We start from the raw sequence: 15,585 nt of genomic DNA on the forward strand, positions 1-15,585 counted from the left end.
TTGCCTCTCCTCTTGTGGGTTCCAGGACTAGCTGCTCCAAGAAGTAGTTATTTAAGGTGTCAAGAAACTTTATCTCTGCATCCCATCCTGAGGTGACATGTACCCAATCAATATGGGGATAGTTGAAATCCCCCATTATTATTGAGTTTTTTATTTTTGTAGCCTCTCATCTCCCTGAGCATTTCACAGTCACTATCACCATCCTGGTCAGGCAGTCCCTACTACTGTATTCTTGTTATTCAAGCATGGAATTACTAGATTCTATGATACAGTTTGGTTCATTTAAGATTTTTATTTCACTTGATTCTACGCTTTCTTTCACATATAATGCCACTCCCCCACTAGCATGACCTGTTCTGATCTTCCGATATATTTTGTACCCTGTATTACTGTGTCCCATTGATTATCCTCATTCCATCAAGTTTCTGCGATACCTACTATATCAATATCCTCATTTAATACCAGGCACTCAAGTTCACCCATCCTATTATTTAGACTTCTAGCATTTGCACATAAGCACTTAAAACAATTGTCACTTTTTAGCTGTCTGCCATGACGTGGTGTAATTGAATGGGCCTTTTTTTTCCATTTGACTGTTTCTCATCAGATCCTTCCCATATTTTATCATCCTCCATCCTCTCCTCCTTCCTAGGACATAGGGAATCTCCATTAATAGATCCTCCCCTAAGGGATGTCTCTGTCTGAACTACGTGCTCCTCCACACCTGTCAGCTTTCCCCCAGCTCTTGGTTTAAAAACTGCTCTATGACCTTTTTAATTGTAAGTGCCAGCAATCTGGTTCTATTTTGGTTTAGGTGGCGCATATCCTTCCTGTATAGGTTCCCCTTTTCCCAAAAGGTTCCTCACTTCCTAATAAATCTAAACCCCTCTTCCCTACACCATCATCTCATCCACACATTGAGTCTCTGTAGTTTTGCCTGTCTACCTGGCCCTGTGCATGGAACTGGAAGAATTTCAGAGAACACTACCATGGAGGTCCTGTACTTCAATCTCTTACCTAGCAGCCTGAATTTGGCATCCAGGACCTCTCTCCTATCCTTCCCTATGTCATTGGTACCTACATGTACCACGACCACCGGCTCTGCCCCAGAACTACACATAAGTCTGTCTAGATGTCTTGAGAGAGACACGGTGGGCGAGGTAATATCTTTTACTGGACCAACTTCTGCTGGGGAAAGAGATACGCATTTGAGCTACATAGAGCTCTTCTTCAGGTCTGGGAAATGTACTCAGAGTGTCACAACAAATACAAAATGTTTAGCATTAGTAGGTAACACATATTTCAAGGGACCATTCAAGGTGAAATTGGTCCAATAAAAGATATTATCTCACCCACCTTGTATTTTTAATATACTGGGACTGACACGGCTTCAGCAACACTGTATTAAATATGAAATGGCAGAACTACTAACTGTGGTATGAATCTTTTGCTAAAATCAGCATCTTAGCAGAAGATTGGACCATAGCTAACATAATCTCCAGAGGCAATCCTGGCAATTACAGGCCAGTAAAACTAACTTCAGTACCAAACAAATTGGTTGAAAGTATAGTAAAGATCAGAAATATCAGAAACATATATAAACATTATATGCTGGAGAACAGTCAACATAGCTTCTTCAGGCCAGAGAGAGGCAGACACTAGCCTCTTCTCTGTCTGGTGGCAGCAGCTAATGACTGAGTATCCCTGGTCTCCTCCTGCAGTCCCAGGGACAGCCAGGCAGATGTGATCTCATTCGCCCATTCGGATCTATCCCCTGCTGTTCTGGCAGTGACTCTGAGCCCTGAATCCTGCTCAGAAATCCAAGAGAGGCCCTGGTCCGTCCTGCCACCCCAGACAGTACCAGTCAGGAACCAGAGCCCAGAAATCATGAGTTTGGCTTAAGAAAATAATGCAATCGTGTGTCTGTTGGGGGCAAGTTCCGTGGAGATTTTGCCTTGTAGCTTTGGAGCCCTTAGGGCTTAGTCCCCTGCCCCCCGCCAGCGTGACCATTTCCTCTAAAAACAAAATCCCACGCTGGCTGCTGGGCGCTGCCATTGTATCGCTCAGGATCGCTCTCCTTTATCACTAGCCGCTCTCCCCATTCCCCAGCCAGCTTCCGTTTGCACCGCCGTTCTCCCTCCAGCCCCCCAGTCTCACACCCCTCCCCACATATTCCTTCTATCCCAGCCCTGTTCCCTCCCGCCCCAGGATTCTCCTCCCGCCCCCCGAGTCTCCGGCATTGCCTCATCCTCCCTGCAGCGCAACCACTGCCCCCTACTCCCATCCCGCCGCCTGCATCCCTGTTCAGCCCCTTCTACCCCCTCACACACCCCATTTCATCCCTCAATCCCCTCCTGCCTGCCCACCCCCCACCCCGCCCCTCTTCAGCCCCTTCCGGCTCCCATCCCCCCTTTATCCTCCCACGTGTCGCTGTCCCAGCCCTCCCCACGGCGCGCGCTGGCTTCACCCGCCCTGCAAACAATGGGAGCTGGCGGCAGCTTTCCTGGGCAGGGGGCAGGAATCGCAGCCAGCTCCGCTGGGAGCAGCCTGGGGCCAAACCCTCCCCCTGCAGCCAGGGGGGCACCGCTCCCTGGGAGTGGGGGATGGGCAGGTTTCTCTTACCTTTCCTCCAAGCGGTGCCCTCCCTGGGAGCAGGGGCTGGGGCCCGGGAAGAGGGGTCCTGGCCAGGCTGGGGTCTCTGCACTGGGAGAGGCTCCTGGGGAGCACCGGGAATGTTACTGCTCGAGATTCACCTCTCCCGGCTGTAGCCAGGGCTCCGGGGTCCCAGCAGCAGCCGCCGGGGCTCAGGGATCTTGCAATGAGCGTGAGCTCCTCACAACGCCCCAGTCACTGCAGCGAGTGCGATTCACTTCCTGCTGCCCAGCCTGAGTGACCCCAGCGATCGCTCCCAGAGCCGCATCCCAGTTTCTCCTGGGTCCTAGCGAGCAAGGGATTGCACTGCAGTCCCCCTGCCCTAGACCGTGCCTCCCGGGGTCCCACGTCCCCTGGGCACAGGCAGCTTCTCTCAGCATTAAGGGGGCATCATACATAGAAGCCACTGTGTCAATGAGCAGAAAGGAGACGTCAAGATCCCAGGATGAGGGGAGAAGGGGCATTTCCATGGAGACTGGGCATTGTTCCATGGAGTCCCCAGTATTAACAGGGACACATGGGGGTCCTGGTACTAGACAGGCTGCCCAGGACCGGGAGCAGCAGGAGACAGGTTTCTCGGTGACACTGACTCTATGTGTGAGTCACTCTGATCACAGACTGGCACAGGGAGCAGTTTGTCAGAGACGGTCTCTTGTCTCCACACCAGGCTCACTTGCTATTAGCCCTGGGCCAGAATTACAAGCTCCACTCCCCTAACTCGGGCCTTGTAGCTGTCAGTGCTTTGCCATCAGGTTCCTCTGATTATTCATAGGGCTGGATTAACCCATCACTGGGTAATAGGCAACACCCCGCCATATCTGCCCCCTGCCAGTCCCCCTCTCCTGGCTGGCTCCCCCATGTGGGCACTGACAGCAGCTCCCCATATTGCGCCTGAATCTTGGCAATGAAGCACCAGCTGGTCTGGTTCTGGGGCTGGTGCTCTGAGCACTCTGGATAGGCCCGAATGTCCCACCATGGTTGCGAGAGGGGGAGGGAGGGAAGCATCTGGGGCCAAAATTGAGCCAGTGGCATTGTGCCATGTGAGTTGAAACACCAAATTTAGCCTCCCCCCACCCGTAATGGGGCACAGGCCTGAGACAAACCAGAGTGGGCAGTGGGGCAGCCACATGAGAGACAGGCCAGGGAAAACATAGTGTGAGGCACGTGCTGGTGCTTAGGTATGAAATAGGGATCTGTGCACCTAGCCTGAGGCAGCTGGGAGCATGCCCAGTACCAGATTTGTAGGCTCTTGGATGATTTAAATGACAGAAATTTAGGTGCATAGGATCTTTAGACACCATCAGAGTTAGGCAACAGCTGAGTGGCGGGGAGGGGTGGGGGGGGGGGGGCAGTGGAGGATTGGTGGCATCTAAATGTCAGATTCAGGTACCTAAAGTGAAAGTAGCAGCTGGGAACCTAAATCTTTTTGTGCATCTAGCCCCTGGTGCCTAACCTGCTTTGGAAACCCCACTAGGCCCCTATCTGCATCCTCAGGTACCTAATACCTTAAAAAATACAACCCTAAGTCATTTTGGGAAAGATGCTTTTGAAAAACTTACCCAAAAGCTAATGTGCTTTAAAAATCAGTTTAATATAATCTGGGCCCACAAGCACTAAAATACCCTAATTGGAATAGTATGGGGCTTTGAATGGTATCACTACAAGGCAGGGTCTGACAGTCAGTGCTAAATGTCTGAACAGACCCAATGTTAATGATTATTGCTAAAGCCAGAAACAGATTGACTTTGCTCAGAAAATGTGTTCTGCACTCTAGGGGTAAGTGCTGTAATTCTGGGGGGAGAACAATCTGTTTTTTAGACATAACAGAAGGTGAATGAAGTGCAGAGCCTCGTTCTCTCAGCAATTGAGAGATGCTGCCCCCTCCCCCCATCATTCCTATTGGGACGTCACTCGTAGCCCTTTAGATTTCAGGATTGCTCCTGATATTTACAAAATCATTACATTGGCTGATCTGCATATTGAAACTGTAAACTCTTTCCCTGAGGAGCTGTCTCCCATGATATGTATATACAGTACCTAGCACAATACGGCCATAGTCTTCTGTGGAGCGTCTAGCTGCTGCTGTATTACAAATAATCATGATAGTAACTGAGATACAATTATGTTGCAACGAGACAAGAATGAATTTGGATGAAAGTGTGATATGAGGAACAGGCCGAGTATCAACAGAGAGAGACTCCCAAACCTACCAATCTAAACTCCCAGTGTGGCAAGACCTTATTTACAGGTTTAATTTTACTACTACCTATAGCCCCATTGATTTAAATGGGTCTCAGCTAGAATTAAGCAGGTGGTAAGGTTGAGAGAGTGGGGATCTTGGGCTGAAACCCAGCTCAGAGACCAGAATCACTTTAGCCATATTATACATATATAAATTTGTGAGTATAGTGGCTGTAGTTGAGGGTATGATAGGGCAGAGGTGAGATTGTATGGGAAACCTCACTGTGTATTTCCGTACCAGACCATGTTAGCATTGCTTTTACTGTTAACCTCCACTCTGAATCTGCTGGGTAGTTAATGCAAAACAAACTACACTTGGGAGTGTGAGAAACTAAATTCTACTTTATTATTCCAAAGGATGGACAGACTCCTTTCCCCAGCCCAGCTCAGCATGGTACTTTACATCCCCAACCCAGCACATTGCTGCGCCCAAATCCCACATACAGCAGCAACAGAGCAACAGTTACAAACTGGTAGAAAAGTGCAGAGAATCCAGGAGAGATGCTGGGACCCAGTCACAGAGCAAACACTCCGAGAGCAGGGAATCCAAGGAACTGAGATTAGAGGGGTACAGTGTGGGGTGAGTGGGGCAGACTGTTTGTCATCCCCATGCAGGACACTGGTAGATGGGGAGGGGATGACCAGCTGGGCTATCAGGCTCCCCATCTCTCTCTGGCCTCTATGATGGGGGTCAGTCTCGATTCAAGGCTGGCTCAGACTAGTTGGCTTCCCCATCTTGTCTCTGCCCAGCCTCGTCCTCTCAGCAATCGAGAGAGGCTGTCCCCTCCCCTCATATTTCATCTAGAGACATAATTTGTAGCCCTTTAGATTTCAGGGATGGCTTCACCCAGCACTCACAGGGCAATTCCTGTCTCTCTCTGGCATTGGCACAGCAAGTTCACAGTTCTCAGCATCAGCTCTCTGGCTCTCAAGAGAAAAGTCTGCAGTTTCCCAGCTGTTTCCCCACCCTCTCCTGCTCCTGACTGCATCTCACATCTCTGCAGGGATCAGGCAGTAACTCCATGTCCCGTTCAGTCTCAGCCTCTCAGAGTGTGAATCTAGCACTCACCCTCGGTTCATGCTGAAAGATATTGATAATTTTCATTGTTCAAACACACAAAAATCTCATGACAAAGGGTTAAGAAAGGTTAAAATAAATAAAAAAGACTCTTCTGGCAAATGATCATTTGTCTCGTAAAGTCCTCAATAAAACTGGGCTACATCCTATCAAACTAAACTAATATCAAACTATGTGACCAAACAGCCTTCAGGAAGAGAGAAAAGCCAACACTACAAGATGGGGCTACAAAACACTTTCAGGTTCATAAAGTGAAAACCCACAGAATCATAACTCCCAAAAGAAGGGAAACAAATGTATCCATTTTCCTCTGAACTGGCTAAACCTGCTGTACTCAGCACCTCCTCATTATTTGGTTGTGTCATTTACAAAAGTTTTAGTATTGTCCTAATGCAAAAAAGAAACAAAAACAAACCAAAGCTAAAATCTGTCCATCTACAAATGTTCTGGACTTGGCTGGAAAAAGCCAGAAGACACTTTACCAATAGATGGAAACAGGGATTTAAGCTCAAACAGAGCTTTCGTGTTCATTTGAATTCCCCCTCCAAGTATGGGACACTTTCATCTCTAGCCCTCAGGCGTCTGTGTCAGGATCAAAAAAATCAAAGTGTGATTCCAAAGCATGGAGAGTAAAGAACATTGTGGCAAGTGCCACGCTGGGAGGTGGAGGGTAGAATGGGGAGACGATAAACTCTCCAAGGCTCGGACACAGGTTGCTGTGTTGGGGTGGAGCATGACAGTGAAGGGGGGAGGAGGGAATCCCTCCAACTCATCCAATCACCCTCAAAAAACACAGAATCCAAACACCACATTTTCCTATCCCTGCTCCAGCAATTTTAGAATCTATTTAATTCTGGTCTCTAAGGGAGTCAATGTACAAAAAATAAATGTTTTTGGCATAACCTGGAGCAATGTGAGACTATGTGGGAATGAGACAATCTCTCCCCAAAGGGGGAACTCAGTGACTCTAACAATCACTCTGCTAATGGGGGGAATCAGAATATATAAGATGGTTGGGGTCAGTCTAGACTAGGAAAAGTGGGGGAGGGTCAGGGGAGATTTGCTAACTAATCCCAACCACTTTTCCCACCACAGACAGACCCTCAGAAGCTGATGCTGTGCAGGCAGAGGTGGGATCCCGAAACCTTTACACCTCCCACAAAAGACGGTGTGGAAATAAGTCTCTCTTAGTGGTGCTTTCTGAATGCAGAGGGGGCAGGGAAAAGGGGCAGAGGGGATGAGTGATAAGAGGCAGCACCTCTCTTCCCTGTACTCTCCTTTCTTATCCCATGATCCCTAACACTTGATTTCCTCGGCACCCACTTTTTCCCACATCCACCAGACCCAACCATTCAATCCCCAGTTTCTTCCCCCAAACCCATCCCTCCTGGTCCCTTCACATTTGCTTCCCCAGAACCCAGCACCTCACAGGATTTAGGGAGGGGAAGAGCTGCTAGCCCCCAGGGACACTCACCCTACTGGGACCAGCTCCAAGTAAGTGAGGGAGCCCGTCCAGGGGTTCCTGAAAAATGGGGGGTGGGGCAGGTGTCCAGAGTGAATGACGAGCCTGGCCCAAGTATCCCTCTCCTAGTCTCCATGGAAGGGGCATCGCGTCTTGGAAGGGAAGGGAGAGGGGGAAAATTCATCCAGGCTGAAGAAGCTTCTGGAGGAGTTTCACTCTCCCTTCCCCCGCAGGTTAGCAGGAGGCAGGAAGGCCCATCAGTTCAGCAGCCAGGCCTGCAGCAGGGAGGACGTCGATTTACTTAGACCAGGCAAAATCAGAGGCTCATTGATCATCTCCAGGTCAGCATCTGCTGGAACCTGCCCCCAGAGATGGGCAGCTGGATACGTGGGAGCCAAATGCCACTACTGTGTGTAGGAATTAGGAAATGGAGTTTTCACTATGGCCAGCCCTAGTCAGGGCACTGAGAGAATTTCTCTCCTTTGTGGAGGAGTCTCTGATGTCCAGTGTGGTGTTAGCTCCAATGGAAGCATTTTCCATGCTAAGGATATCTGAGAGGGTCTTCCCTGGGTGGATCTGCTAATGCTTGATGCCGTGCGAGCAACAAATGAAGCTTCCCCCACATTCAAGCTCTTTCTTGTGTGAATTGTAAGATGGGGAGTCATGTGTGAGCTCAGACTGTATCTCTTTCTGCAGTTATTGAAGCTTTTGCCACAATCCAAATATTTATGTATTCTCCATTGTGTGGTTTGTCTGATGTGAAGCAGGGTTTGATCTTTGAATGAAACTTTTTCCACTGTCATGCTAAGTTCAGTGTAAGCTGCGCGACCGTGCAGCTGTGCAGCAGCCTATTTAACACCGTGATGGCACTGAGGGAACCCTCCTGGCCAGGATCTGCCGCGGCCAGGGAAGGGGCAGCCCGAATGCAGCCCAGGCCCGAACTGCCACGGTCGGGGAGAGACACTTTCCCCCTCAGCCCAGGTGCTGCTGTGGGGAGAGAGAGCTGGGGGAGTCCTCTCTCCCCACTGTAGCCCCAGAGCACCCTCCTGTACCCCAAATTCCTCATACCTGACCCCACCCCAGAGCCCACACCCCCAGCTGGAGCCCTCACCCCCTGCACTCTAACCCTCTTCCCCAGCCTAGAGCCCTTCATCCCAGGCCACACCCCAGAGTCCACAGCCCCAGCCGGAGCCCTCACATCCCCACATCTCAACCCTCTGTCCTAGCCCTGAGCCCCCTCCCACACTCCGAACCCCTCGACCCCACCCCGCCACATGACTTTTGTTTTGTGCACTAATATGAAGGTGATGTGTCACACAACACCTCCATATTGGTGCACATAACAAAATTAATTCCGCACATGTGTGGGAAAAATTAGAGGGAACACAGCTGTCAAGGCATTTATAGATTCTGTCCCATGTGGATTCTCCAATGTATTGCAAGGTATGAGCTGGAACTGAAGCTTTTCCCATCATCCAAGCATTTATTCGGTTTCTCTCTCGTGTGGGTTCTCTGATGTGTAATGAGTTGTGATCTGTCACTAAAGCTTTTCCCGCACTCAAGGCATTTATAGTGTCTCTCTCCCATGTGCAGTCTCCAATGAGTATTAAGACTTGAGCTCTGACTGAAGCTTTTCCCACAGTCCAAGCATTTATAGGGTCTCTACCCCATGTTTATAGGGTCTCTCCCCCATGGGTAATACTAATAAGATTCCGACTGTAGCTTTTCCCACACTCACTGCATTTATAGGGTTTATTTTCCTTGTGATTTGTCTGTTGGGCTGCGGTTTCTTTGGGATCCTTGCCTCCTTCACTACATTCAATTGATTCATCCACTTTCTTCCTTGTGCGGTTTCCCAGCTTCCTCTCTGCTCTGTGCCAATTATTCCAGCCTTTTCTCTGTTCCAAGCACTGGGGACAAAAATGTTCAGCTCTTCTCCAAAAGGTCACCTGGAGTTCCACTTGCTCAGGATCTTCCTGCTGTGGATTTGCCTCCTCGTTCTCACTCATTGTCTCATCACCTTCTGGGGGAGAGAGAGAATCCAGGCAGGAGTCATTGCCTGGACTGGTCAAAAGGACAGAAAGGGGAATAGCAAAGAGAGAAAACACAGCGCAATAACCGTTGGAAGAATGAAAAATTGGATTCTATGTCCACATCCCATCCAAACACTCACAGGGAAGTGAAGATGAGGAGAAAACTCCTGGCAGCTAACAGGGTGGGTGAGAAGCCATGAGCGATATCTCCCATGATGTCATGACACCTGCTGACCACAGCCTGACCTGGATGAGATGAGGCAGAACTGAGGGGGCTCACACCACATCTTGGAGATTATAAACTTTTCCTTCATTTGCCGATACTTTTTGTGTCAGTGTCACTGACTCCTCACCTGCATGGCTGCCTCTTGGGGTCTTCCTTTCCTCGGAGGCTTGGAGATGCGGGATCCACAGCTCTTCCCCTGCTTCCAGCTGGGCGATCAGATCAGGCTTGGGAATGGGAGTCCTGCTCAGGGATGAAATCAGGCATGATCAGAGTGCACTGAGGATTGGTGAAGTATTTGTCACAAAGGACACCATCTTGAGTTTAACCTGACCCCATGACTTCCTTGGGGGTTGTGGGATCTGAAATGATGAGAACATGGTCACTTAGCCCCCTTGGGAGAGGCCGATGTCTGGGGGAGGGGGAGTTGTCCCACCCTCACTAGGAGTTCTCAGGATCTGTGGGCTCTGGGGGACTTTCTGAGGCACACACAGGTCTGGTGTTAAACCCCTGCCTATGTCTGAACACCCCAGAGCCCTCCCCAGACATGGAGTTAGTCATATGAAGGGAGGTGCACAGTGTGTGAGTGAGAATTAATGCAGATAGGATAATACACTGCTTCTGCCTCCAGGAAAGCTGGAGGGATGCGGATAAATTAGCATGTCCATAAGATTCATTTCAGAGTAGCAGCCATGTTAGTCTGTATCCGCAAAAAGAACAGGAGTACTTGGGCACCTTAGAGACTAACAAATTTATTTGAGCATAAGCTTTCGTGGGCTAGAACCCACTTCATCAGATGCATAGAATGGAACGTATAGTAAGAAGATATATATGTATATATATTTTCTTACTATATGTTCCATTCTATCCATCTGATGAAGTGGGCTGTAGCCCATGAAAGCTTATGCTCAAATAAATTTGTTAGTCTCTAAGGTGCCCAAGTACTCCTGTTCCTTTTTCATTAGATTCATGACTCCCCTATCCCATTGGAGGAGGTATGGAAGTGAGCGGCTTTCTCACACTGGGTCTGTGCACTATGTCACCCATTCCCCTCTAATCTGACTGAACAGGGAAAAAACTGACCAGATTCAAAAATGCAGGCCCCATGGCTTCAGATAGCTGAGGGGAAAGAAATCCTTACCCAGCGAGGTCATAGTCTCATAATTCTCCTGCATGATGTCTCTGTAGAGGGCTCTCTGACCGGGGTCCAGCAGCGCCTCCTGTCCCTCAGTGAAATACACAGGCACCTCCTCGAAGGTCACTGGCATCTGAAACAACAGGTGCTCCCCACTCAGTGCCTGCTGCCCCAGCCACTATCCCACTATTCATGGGGAAGAACCATAAAATTAAGACAGCTCTAGGAGGGACAGAGGAACAGAATCTCATCCCCACCCTGCTCAGAGTGGCCAGGAGACTCCAGGGAACAGAGAGAAGGTGAGAGCTCCTTGTCCCTCCCAGCAGACAGAGGAGGGCAGGGTCTTCTCCTTTACCACATACCTACGAGGCACAGGCTGACATGGGAAGCAGAGCTCAGCGCAGGGGACAGGAATCCCAGCACCTTCCCTTTGTATTTCACTGCACTCGCTGGCCAGTGGGTTCAGGCTTCAGCACTCTGGTCTGTTTTCCCAGCCCTGTCCAGGAGAGTGTTTCCAGTTTCAGAAATGGGGGAATTTTCACACACACCCCCACCACCAATGGGCCTGCTCATAAATCATCCCCTAGCCTGAGCATGTCCCAGCATGTTTAACACAGCCTGTCCCCGTCCTCGGCTCACCCTGTGTATTTCTGGCCCTCCCTCTCTACAACAACCTTCCCCAGCAGCTCCCCAAAACATCCCCTACCTGAGATGGCTCCAGCACAGCCATTCCCCTTCCCTGTCCCCTAGGAAGTAGGGATGATCTGGAGCAAAACAGGGTCATTATTCTGCAGCCTGTCAGGGTGAGGAGGACAACTGGGGAAGTTTCTGAATTAGCGTTAGTCCATTTCACACCCCGATTCCCCCCAAGCTCTTTCCCTGCAGACAGACACTCTAGATTCCGCCAGGCTGGGAAAACGCTCAGTTACCTTATTACAACACAGACCTGACCCCTCCCACAGGGACTAAACCCACAAAACACTTTAAACCCCATACGAACACAGTCTCTGAGCCAAATGCTAGAAAAGAGCAGAATCGAAGGAGCCACTTCGGTGGATCCCCCCTGACACTGTCCCCAGGGCAGCACATTCGCCCAGCAGCATGGGGAATAAGCAGAGGCAGGAACTGGCTTTTACTTTCTCTGCTCCTCACCTTTTTCCCAAGTAAATCAATCTGCCCCGGGGTGCTGCAGGAAATGGAGCTGGGCAGGGCTGGGAGCCAGGAACTTCCCTCCCCACTTATTGCTCCTGCGGCCCCATTCAGTCTCTCCTGTCTCCTTTCTGCATGGAAGAGCTGGTTACTGTCCTGCCATTCCTGTGGGTGTTTCCTCTCCAATAACTACTGCCACTACTAAGAGGAGTGTGGGCCTGGGTGTGTCGGAGGCAGCAGCTCTGGGACTCACAGACAGCTGGGAGCAGAGATGGGGTGAGGAGGGGCCGTTTGAGCAGTTACTTTCCTGTCTGTCCCCAGCACTTTCTCCAAGTTCTCTATCATCACCTGGAGTCTTCAGCTCAGGAGCTTGTCGTGGCTGAGCCCGGGGCAGACCTAGAGCACTGATTCCAGTCACAGAAGAAAGTCCACCCTCGACTGGACATAGAGGGGGCATTAGTGATGGTCTATCCCAGCATAGACCCCGCTGGGCAGCAGCAGTTGCTAAGCCCATGTTCCCAGATCACAACAGAGGCAGCTGCATCTACCCCAGGAAGCCCAGCTAGCTCTAGGGTTGCAGTATCCTGAGCACAAAGAGAGACTGACACCGGCCTCCTCTGCCTTAGCAATTACCAGAGCCCTCTGGCTCCCCACCTGTCGCTGTCCCACTCCCAATCTCTCACACTCACTGCAAACAATGGGAGTTGGCAGCCAGCTTTCCTCTGCCAATGCAGGGAATCGCAGCCAGCCCATCTGGGAGCAACCTGGGGCATCCCTCTGCCCCTGCAGACAGGCTGCACCGGGAGCAGCACTTCCTGGGGAGGGGGGCAGGTGTCACCTTCTCTCCACATGGGGCACTGCCTGGGAGCAAGGCTCTGGGTCCCAGTAAGGGGGAGTGGGACAGGCTGGGGTCTCTGCACTGGGAGAGTCTCTCAGGGAGTAGCGGGAATGTTCCTCCCCCGCCTGCAGCCAGGGCTCTGGGGTCCTCAGCGGCAGCAGCCGAGGCCCTGGAGTCTCCCAAAAAAGGTGGGTTGCACCGCAACAGAGACACTGCAGGCGCGACTGCAATTCACTCCTGCTGTCAGGCTGAGTGACCCCGGGGATTGCTCCGCCCAGCACCTCCTGGGTCCTAGCAAGATGGATAGCACTGGGTCTGGCCTGTGTCTGTCTGTTATTGTTATTATTTATTTTATTGTCACTCCTAGGTAGGGTTACCATAAATCCGTATTTTCTGGACATGTCTGGCTTTTTGGTTCTTAAATCGCCGTCTGGGAGGAATTTGTAAATATCTAAAAACGTCCAGGATTTTGCAATTATTATTTTTCCCCAAAGAAGAGTTGATCATTCAAGAAAGAGAGTGAATGTCGATCATTCGAGAAAGAAAGTGAATGTTGCTCACTCGAGAGAGTGCCCGCTTTCCCCCCCTAGCTCCCAGCGCTTGCGCCGCGAAACAGCTCAGGGGAGGAGACGGGTCCAGGGCGGGGATTTGGGAAAGGGGTCTAATGGGGCAGGGAGGGGGCGGAGTTGGGGCGGGGACTTTGGGGAAGGGGTTGGAATGGGGGCAGGGAAGGGGCGGGGAAGGGGCGGAGTTGGGGCGGGGTGGGGGGCACGAGCACTCACCGGCGCCGGGGAAAGTTGGCACCTAGCCCTATTGTTCCAGACAGGTATGATCATTTTTCCATAGTGGCGATAGTGCAACATCGACAATTTCAGTGTCTTTTCTGAGTTTGTACCGTGCACGGTAGTGTTTCCTCAAGAGCTCTTTAGTTGATATTTTATTTCACTACCCCCAAACACAATGCCAAAATGAAAGTGTAAATTCACTGCAGAACTAAAGACGAAATTCCCGTGTTTTCGAAGTGGTAGAAAAGAATGGGAAGCTGAGTGCTTGGTATGTAGACCTAGTACTTACGTCTCTGTGAAAAATAAAGGCGCTAATGATTTACACACTCATATGGACTCAGACAAGTACAAAAAAGCAGTTTGGGGAGAGAGCTCATCAACAAAATTGACAGATTATTTTGTAAAACCAGGCAGCAAATCAGAGGACGCTGTTACTGCAGCAGAGGGTGCTTTTGCATTTCACACCGTTAAGCATCATAATAGCGGTAAGTCAATGGATTGCACATTTGTCTTGTTGAAGAAGACATTCCCTGATTCTGAAGTTGCATGGAAATTTTCAAGTGCTAGAACCAAGACAGAAGCAATTATCTCTGTGCTTGCACCGCATTCTGTTGATGTTGTTCTGAAAACGTTTGAAGAAAATGACATAGCTTACTGTAGAGTTGCTGCAGATGGAAGCAATCACAGTTCAGTGAAAATATTTCCAGTAATTATTCAGTATTTCAACTGGAAGAATGGCGGTTTGCAGTCAAAATTGATTGAGGTCCAGAACACACCTAATGAGACTGCCGACACAATTGCTCATTACATAAAAGAAACGCTTGAGAAAAATGGTTTGTTCGAGAAGTGTATTGCATTTACAGGTGACAACTGCAATACAATGTTTGGAGGACTCCGGCATGATGAAGATGGAAAGAATGTGTTTGCAAACTTAAAAAAGTTGTTGCAGAAGAGAACATTAATTGGTGTGGGTTGCCCAGCACACATTTTGAACAGCTGTGTTCACCATGCAGCAGAAAGAATGAACGTTGACATTGAGAACATTATTTTTAAAATTTACCAGTACTTTCATATCTACACTGTCCGAACTGAGTGGCTGAAGGAGTACTGTGAGTTTGTTGATGTTGAATACAGAAAGCTGTTTTCTCATAGCAAGACACTATGGCTGTCATTATTTCCAGGCATTACAAGGCTGATACAGATGTTTTCGGCATTGAAGTCATTCTTTCTGTCACAGGACAAACCACCCACAGTGCTTGAGACATTTTTTGAGTATGAATTAAGTGAGATTTACCTCTGGCACTCATGAGTGTATTCCAAACTTACATCCAAGAAATCAAAAGGGAAAGCAATTCTGTTGTGGAAGTGCTGAAAAGTCTGAACTCGGTTCACACTATCCTTCTTGAACACAAGACTCACCACTTTATGTCCCTGAAAGTTAAGGGACTACTGGCACAAAAGTGCATGGAAGGAATTGATGAAGAGTGTGACAAATTCTGTGCTGAAGTAGATAATATGTACAGCAGATGCTTAGAATATTTGGAGAAGTGGCTTAGACCCCTGGAAGACTTCTCTTGTTTCAGGTGGATTACCCTGAGTGAGACACCGAATTGGAGTGATGTGGAACCTTGTATCAAGTACCTGATCGATAAGGGGGTGAAAATTGATGACGTGAAGTGTTTTGATCAGGTCAGCAACTTGAAGAAGTTTACAGAAAGTTGCAACAGTGATGAAGAGTTCAGTAATTATTTGCTAGCACACCAGAAGTGGACCAAATATTTTGAGAAATCCAAAAACATTGAGTGTCATTCAGAACTGTTAAAGATTGCCCAATTCTTCTTTGCTATTCCTTCTCACAATGCAAATGTAGAGCGAATTTTTTCACTGATGCAAAGCCAGTGGACAAAGGAAAGGAACAACTTGAATGTTGAGTCGCTGAAAGGAATTCTACTTGTACAGTACAACTTCAGACAAACTTCTTGCAAAGAC

General features: G+C 49.2%; 1 pseudogene; it reads right to left on the minus strand.

Annotated features, from left to right (window-relative positions):
* Window positions 1-7,690: 7,690 nt before the first annotated feature.
* The window catches only part of LOC135887584 (zinc finger protein 684-like), a 28,646-nt pseudogene continuing 20,751 nt past the window's right edge, over window positions 7,691-15,585 (minus strand).

Source organism: Emys orbicularis, chromosome 13 (assembly GCF_028017835.1).
Source record: "Emys orbicularis isolate rEmyOrb1 chromosome 13, rEmyOrb1.hap1, whole genome shotgun sequence".
NCBI lineage: Eukaryota > Metazoa > Chordata > Testudines > Emydidae > Emys > Emys orbicularis.